The sequence below is a fragment of the Esox lucius genome, chromosome 25, assembly GCF_011004845.1.
Source record: "Esox lucius isolate fEsoLuc1 chromosome 25, fEsoLuc1.pri, whole genome shotgun sequence".
Lineage (NCBI taxonomy): Eukaryota > Metazoa > Chordata > Actinopteri > Esociformes > Esocidae > Esox > Esox lucius.
The window spans coordinates 17,749,405-17,757,410 of NC_047593.1; the positions used below are offsets into that span (position 1 = coordinate 17,749,405).

Here is an 8,006-nt window from a genome sequence, read left to right on the forward strand (position 1 = left end):
TCATGCGCCACAAACACGACCAGACACTCCCGTCAGAACTGCAGCCACTTCACATGACTCGCCTGTTGGGTGTTCTGGCCAAAACATTTGGCCACTTCAACATTTCAGGCATCCTAACCGGTGTCCCTTGAAGGCCCAGTATGATAAATGGAAGGGGATTATTTGTCATCAAAAAAAAAAACAAGAAGCCTAATAACGTTAGATGGATGATCATTAGGCCTGGTACACTTTTGCAGCCCGTTTTTCGACGATGTACGCACGTCTCTGTCTCCGTGACAACATCTCCGGCCATGGCAAAATGTTGGCACTGAACCCCTATGCAGTTTGCAGGATACGCATGTAGCCCGTTTTCAGGTCGATTTGCTTATTTCATACGGCTGACACAGTGGTGTTAAAAGATTTTGTTTCAGAACCGTATCATCACTGGTTCAGGTCAGAGGCCGGGTATACTTTCACCAAAACTACAGACAGATTAGTGTTTCTCCCTCTGCGGGTAGTAACCATTTGCTTCACCAAACTCTGTTTTTGTCCGAGATTATATTTCTATAAATTGCGAAAAGTCCTATTTCAGCTGCTCTTAAGTGACAGCTGCAACTCGGCAATCTGTCTGATATTGGCCGCCGTGCGCGCGGATGATTGCTCTCGTGATTTAGTCTAAACTTTATCCACGGCTACATACCCTGTCCACATCAGTGTGACACACACACACACACACACACACATACAGGCTCCAATTTAGCTGTGGCACTAAATGCTGGGTTTTGCAGACTTGGATGCAAATCGATATTGCATTGGATAGATTATTTCTGTGTAAATGTCGGCTGGCCAATTAAAGAGGGTGTTCTAAAAGGCACCCTACACCCTAACCTCCAGGGCCTGAATGAGTCAGGGAGTAGTGTGCTACCTAGAAAAGAGGGTTCCATTCAGGACAGAAACATTGACTCCTTTAAATAAATCCCCTTTTGTATCGCCTCATTTTCATCCATCGTTCTCACTATTCCTTCTCTTTTTTCCCCCTATTTTTCTCTCTTTTTATTTCCCTCTCTCCTCTCACTCAAAAACCCAGTTTTCTCCCCCCCTTATCTGTGAGTCCCCTCTCCTCGCCCCCTCTTGCTGCGTTTCATCTGTCTCCCCCCTACATCCTAACTCCCCTCCACTGCCCTCTATTTGTCTTCCCTGATCTCAGCTCCTTCTCTACCCCCCCACTCTGTCTCTCTTAACCATTTACAGATGCACCTCCCCCTGACCCCCACCCCCCCACCACCATCTCTCTTCTCTCTGCCCGGTTCAACCTCCTTCCCTCCCTGTGGTCAAATCCCTCCCCCTCCGGTTCTCCCCCCCTCTCCCCCCCTGGTTGTCTGTGGTTGGGGCAGCCTTTGACTAAAACCCACTCTACTTGTCCATGGTGTGCTTGTGTGTGTGTGTGCATGCGCGTGTGTGCGTGCGCGTGTGTGCGTGCGCGTGTGTGCGTGCGCGTGTGTGCGTGTGTGTGTGCGCGCACGGGTGTGTGTGTGTGTGTGTGTGCGTGTGTGTGTGCGTGTGTGCGCACGGGTGTGCATTCGCGTGTGTGTTTGCGCGTGTGTGTTTGCGTGTGTGTGTGTGCGCGCACGGGTGTGTGTGTGTGTGTGTGTGCGTGTGTGCGCACGGGTGTGTGTGTGTGCGTGTGTGTGCGTAATCTGCTCCAAAGCCCTCAGTAAACAGCACTAATGCATCTCTTCAACTTGGGATTCACCGGTTGCTGTCCCTTAATCCCACATAAACCCACATTTAGGGCTTTTCTGCCTTGGCGTATCCCACCACGTCCCTCGCCGACTCTATGAGTGTTGTGTCAGTCTGGTGCTTCTTTACCTATCTAACCATATCTGTGTCAGTCTGGTGCTTCTTTACCTATCTAACCATATCTGTGTCAGTCTGGTGCTTCTTTACCTATCTAACCATATCTGTGTCAGTCTGGTGCTTCTTTACCTATCTAACCATATCTGTGTCAGTCTGGTGCTTCTTTACCTATCTAACCATATCTGTGTCTGTCTGGTGCTTCTTTACCTATCTAACCATATCTGTGTCAGTCTGGTGCTTCTTTACCTATCTAACCATATCTGTGTCAGTCTGGTGCTTCTTTACCTATCTAACCATATCTGTGTCAGTCTGGTGCTTTTTTACCTATCTAACCATATCTGTGTCAGTCTGGTGCTTCTTTACCTATCTAACCATATCTGTGTCTGTCTGGTGCTTCTTTACCTATCTAACCATATCTGTGTCAGTCTGGTGCTTCTTTACCTATCTAACCATATCTGTGTCAGTCTGGTGCTTCTTTACCTATCTAACCATATCTGTGTCAGTCTGGTGCTTCTTTACCTATCTAACCATATCTGTGTCTGTCTGGTGCTTCTTTACCTATCTAACCATATCTGTGTCAGTCTGGTGCTTCTTTACCTATCTAACCATATCTGTGTCAGTCTGGTGCTTCTTTACCTATCTAACCATATCTGTGTCAGTCTGGTGCTTCTTTACCTATCTAACCATATCTGTGTCAGTCTGGTGCTTCTTTACCTATCTAACCATATCTGTGTCAGTCTGGTGCTTCTTTACCTATCTAACCATATCTGTGTCAGTCTGGTGCTTCTTTACCTATCTAACCATATCTGTGTCAGTCTGGTGCTTCTTTACCTATCTAACCATATCTGTGTCAGTCTGGTGCTTCTTTACCTATCTAACCATATCTGTGTCAGTCTGGTGCTTCTTTACCTATCTAACCATATCTGTGTCAGTCTGGTGCTTCTTTACCTATCTAACCATATCTGTGTCAGTCTGGTGCTTCTTTACCTATCTAACCATATCTGTGTCAGTCTGGTGCTTCTTTACCTATCTAACCATATCTGTGTCAGTCTGGTGCTTCTTTACCTATCTAACCATATCTGTGTCAGTCTGGTGCTTCTTTACCTATCTAACCATATCTGTGTCAGTCTGGTGCTTCTTTACCTATCTAACCATATCTGTGTCAGTCTGGTGCTTCTTTACCTATCTAACCATATTTGTGTCAGTCTGGTGCTTCTTTACCTATCTAACCATATCTGTGTCAGTCTGGTGCTTCTTTACCTATCTAACCATATCTGTGTCAGTCTGGTGCTTCTTTACCTATCTAACCATATCTGTGTCAGTCTGGTGCTTCTTTACCTATCTAACCATATCTGTGTCAGTCTGGTGCTTCTTTACCTATCTAACCATATCTGTGTCAGTCTGGTGCTTCTTTACCTATCTAACCATATCTGTGTCAGTCTGGTGCTTCTTTACCTATCTAACCATATCTTTGTTTGTCTGGTGCTTCTATACCTATCTAACCATATCTTTGTTTGTCTGGTGCTTCTTTACCCATCTAACCATGTCTGCCTGCCAGCCTGTTTGGTTGTCTGCCTCAGGTGTCTTCTGCTTGATGGGCTGTAATTAGAGGGGCTGTTTTTAAGATTTCAATTTAAATTGCATTTAAACATGAATGACCAGAAGACTTTCGTATTTTACCCCTGAGAATATATTTGTAAAATTAATATATGTATATATTTTTTGCTGAAATATAACAACAAGTTGTAGCCTAACATAATTAGATTTTAGAACATTTTGTTTACTGAGCATATATTAGCACTGATACTGAATTCCATTGATGCTTAGTATGATATTGATGCTCAGTATTATTTATTTAATGTTTTGCACAGTTAACAAAACATATTTAAAAATAGTCATCAAAAGTTATTGGTAATAAATGTTATACATAGCTTTTTGACTTTGGATATTGGAATGTGCAATATATGGTTAAAATTGGTTTTGTTTACTCACTTAAATGCTGATTTCAAAAGTGAATTATTTTCAGTGGTGTAGATTACATTGATAGAAAGTTTTTGACACCAAAATATGGAATAAATCTCAATTAGGGGTAAAACAAATGTCGCCCCAATACTGTGGTAAAACAAGTTACCCTAAACGTATTCCTGATTGAAAGTTGTCTCTATCAACATGATGTATTTGACTGCTCTTCAGGTACACAGGTAGAAATCTACATACAGTAGTTCATCTGTGCTATTTAAGGACACCAAGAATCACATCTACACACCATCGGAGATGACATTTTAAATGTAGCTGTACTCCATCAGAAGGGCTTTTCAACTTTTTATCGCAGGCTGTCCAGGGACAGCTTGCTAAATCTGGCACTTTTTAGATGTTCAGGGTGCATTGTCCCTGCCAGATAAATGTTACAGGTGAAGGATCAGAATTTGACCTGGTTTTCTACAGCAGGAACATAACACTAAAGCAAAAAGGCAATGTAAATAAGTGGGTGGATTACAGTGAATCAACATTTTGGTGGGGGTAACCAGGGACAATTGTCTTAAATTTTCTTTCATTATGAACTTAAGAAGTCATTTTTAAACTTCAAATACAATTAAAAAAAGATATATATATATATATATTCTGCAACGGTGTGATAAAATTAAGACCCTACATCTGCAAAGTAATATAAAGTAAATATAACAACGTAAGCAAACTCGTAATGTGTTGTTTGTAAAAGCGCACCTCAGTAAAGCTAACAGAATAAACTGTTAGGTGAGTTCTGAGGGATTTAGTGAACAGCTGCTTTATTTGTCCATGGTGTCTCTGAAGCTGAGACAACACATACACACACACACACACACACAGTGTCACATGCGCACAGGTGTCAGAAAGTGGGTAGTTATTGTGTGAACTTGTGTGTGTATTCGGGGCTTCACCGACAGAGAGAATAGTCCCCTTTGGGCCTTGAACCGTGGAGGCGACGCTAACACACCCAACAACTAGAGGAGTGTGTGTGTGTGTCTGTGTTTATGTCTCTCCCCTGAGACCCACCTATATGTTTGAACTTGTTCTGTCTGAACTCTGTCTGAGAACACACTTTGTGCAGTCTGGACACAGACACACACATACACACACGCCCGCACGCACACACACACGCACACACAGGCAGGTAGAAACACTAACCAGGAAAGTCCTTGGTAAGCCTTTGTGGCCTGTGGTTCTGTGTAACCACGGCAGACAGAACAGCCTGGTCTCCGTCTTCAAGTACACCTGCTACACAGAAATCACGTACATAAACAATGGCCTGGTAATAACCTGGTCCTCAAGCTATAAGCCTGGAATCCCATGCATTCGTAGTTGGCCTTGTGAGTGGGACTTCGCTAAGTAGTGCTTTTTGTCACCATTTAATCTCAGCGAATGAGATCACTGCGAGGCGTCGCTCCAAATGGAGGCAGCGTGTACCTGTAAAAACATTCCCCTGTGATTTATTGCTGAGAGAAAAAAATTGCCCCACTTTCCGCTTACTTAATTAACACATGACATTATCTGAGGTGGCAAGCTAATAGTGTTGCCGAGAAAGAAGGACCAACCCCTATAAAGGTGGTAAATGTGTTACGTGTGTTAGAGAGAGGCTAATAGGGCAAAATGCCTGGCCGACTAAACTTCTAGCATATCCCATTGTCAAGAAAGCAAACATTTCTCCACGCGGGTTAGTTATTGCACTGTCAGAGAGTTGTCAAAATGAGAATTCCCCTCTGTGCGTCCTCGATGGGTTTGGACAGTTTGGCGTAGTGTGCGTTACCGAGGCTTGAAAACACGACGCCATCACTAAAGAAGGTGGTGAGTTATCCCTTATCGTCATTTAATTTCACCCGATTGATTTTAGTTGCAGGACAACATTATCTAGCTAGCAAGCTACTGTTGATTGCCTAGGTGTCCTTAATAACCTCTTAATGTTAATATTTGCCCTCTTCAGGAATAATAAGTGTATTTCCAGGTCCCTATTGTGTACATTTACATAAGATAATTATCCCCCGTTTAAGCCCCGTTTAGCTTTTCACGCTAATGAATACGCGACCAAGTGGTATGATTCGGGAATACAAGTTTCCATAAACAAATTCACTGTGTATCCTTTATTGCTGTTAATGCGGGCAGTTAACACATGGGGAAATCTGATAAGGGAACGAGAAACACACCCCAACATGCGCCGAAGCCAATGGTTGTGAAATGATTCCCGGGATAACGTGCGTGTAACGCACGTCAGCACCTGTTCTACCGAAATGTTAAAAGTGATCGTATTTTTCAATTAAAGTCAACGTGTGTGTATGGGTAAGACTTTGTCAAATGTGCATTTTATTAGATTCTGTTCTTTGTTGTCCACCATCTGCTTCTTGTGCTCATCTGTTTTTATCCAAAGTGTACTGGGACTGCTGTATTCCACTCTTCGTGCTGTTCAGAGAAATCACCGCTTACGTTCTCCTGAATCCAGCAATATTTCAAACAACTTTTGGGAAGTCACCTTTTTACAACCCTAGTCAGAATGTAAAATGTACCCCAAAGTCCATATAAATACCCAACAAATCCAGAGACACATTTTCCAAAGCTATTTAGATGTACATATCTTATATCAAACATAAGTAAATAAATGAATAAGACCCATCCATTGTTTGCATTCCTCAGATGAGTTAAGAAGTTCCTATATATATACACATGTATATATAAAAGAGGAATCACCTCAGAGTCTCAAAGAAAACATTGCAAAAACCAGCTATAGCGAACTAATTCTGCATTACTAAGACTAAGAGTTTTAGACATAAACAAAGCACGGGTTGATAAATTGTGTTTACGGAGGAAAGCAGCCAAATCAGCAGTCCCCGTAGCTAGCCGGGACGCAGAGCCAGCGTCATTAAGGAGTGAGCGGGTGCTGGTAATGGACCGATATAAATTCACCACATCCCTGGGACATAAAAGGGGCAAGCAGGTAAGCAAGTGTGTGTGTGTGTGTGTGTGTGTGTGTGTGTGTGTGTGTGTGTATGTACGTACATGTGTAAAAGGACTAATGTGAATATGTCTGCATTGAGCCCCCCCCACCACCAATTTTTGTAATCTCGGGTTTTAACTCAAGCTATCTTACAAATGACCCTGATAGGATTAGCTTCACTCTCCCCTCCTCAATATACTCCGAGACAACTAAGCAGCAAAAGAAAATCGGGACCTGCAAAACGTGCAGAGGGTTCGTGCGGATCCGAGAGTTGAGTTAGAAATAACAGCAGGGAGCACTCAGTCTGCCTAGCTAGCTGTAGACCGCGATCCGTAGCCCGTTCCTCCTCCATCAGCTGTACTGCAGGAGACCGCCTGACATTTGCTGCTCGTGTGCCACACATATGATAGTATGACAATGCCCAGTCACAATGTGCCTCTATGGTGTGAAGGCCCGAGGTAATGAACCGTTCTGCCTCTGGATGAGTCTGAGTGCGTGCGTGTGTGTGCGCGCACGTGTGTGTGTAAGGTCAATGCAGAGGGAAACAGATTTCCGTCGCCAGCCCCTAATAGGTGCGCGTAGGTGGCGGACGCTAGCGGACAGTGCTCTTACACTGCAGATCTGTTGGGAGTCCTGTCGGGTTGCAGAATCTCTTCCGACAGGCTAACATTATTCCACCGGTCACCATGCTGGTGGTATTTGTTAGATTAATGATTATTGCGTCTAGAGAAAAATGCCAAAGGAAAAGGTCAGGGCTAAGGGCTTGGAAAGCAGAGCAAAGGGAAGAGACGTGTCCCATTTGACACCCTAGGCCGTACTTAGTGTAGGTTGTCCACGCCGTAGCCCGCGAGGGGTTCGATTACAAGTGTATTAAAAAAATTATAATCAATGCTGTGTAGAATTTACATTCATCCTGTTTTTCGACTATTTCCTGCCCCCTATTAATCTCCCAAAATGAAAGCTAAACAGTCAGGGAGTATCGGCAATGCCAATTTACGGATAGGACACACAATTCATTCTCAGTGCAGCCACCCAGACCGTGTTGGAGAGTGAATGCGGTCTCCAGGAAAGCATTGGTTTGATACCCCTGCCCTGCAGGATTCCGTAAGTGCGATGACGTCTCCGGGCCCGCGAGTTAAGACCCATTGCAAAAATGTCAACATGGCTTCAAGTACATGACTTCGTTAATCTTTCTAGAATCCTCACG

General features: G+C 43.7%; 1 long non-coding RNA gene across 1 annotated transcript; it reads left to right on the plus strand.

The window, feature by feature from the left end:
• Window positions 1-5,237: 5,237 nt before the first annotated feature.
• On the plus strand, window positions 5,238-6,479 carry LOC109615168. The gene is made up of 2 exons (XR_002196145.2): window positions 5,238-5,658; window positions 6,236-6,479. It is a non-coding gene; the product is annotated as an uncharacterized LOC109615168 (long non-coding RNA).
• The last annotated feature ends 1,527 nt before the right edge of the window (window positions 6,480-8,006 follow it).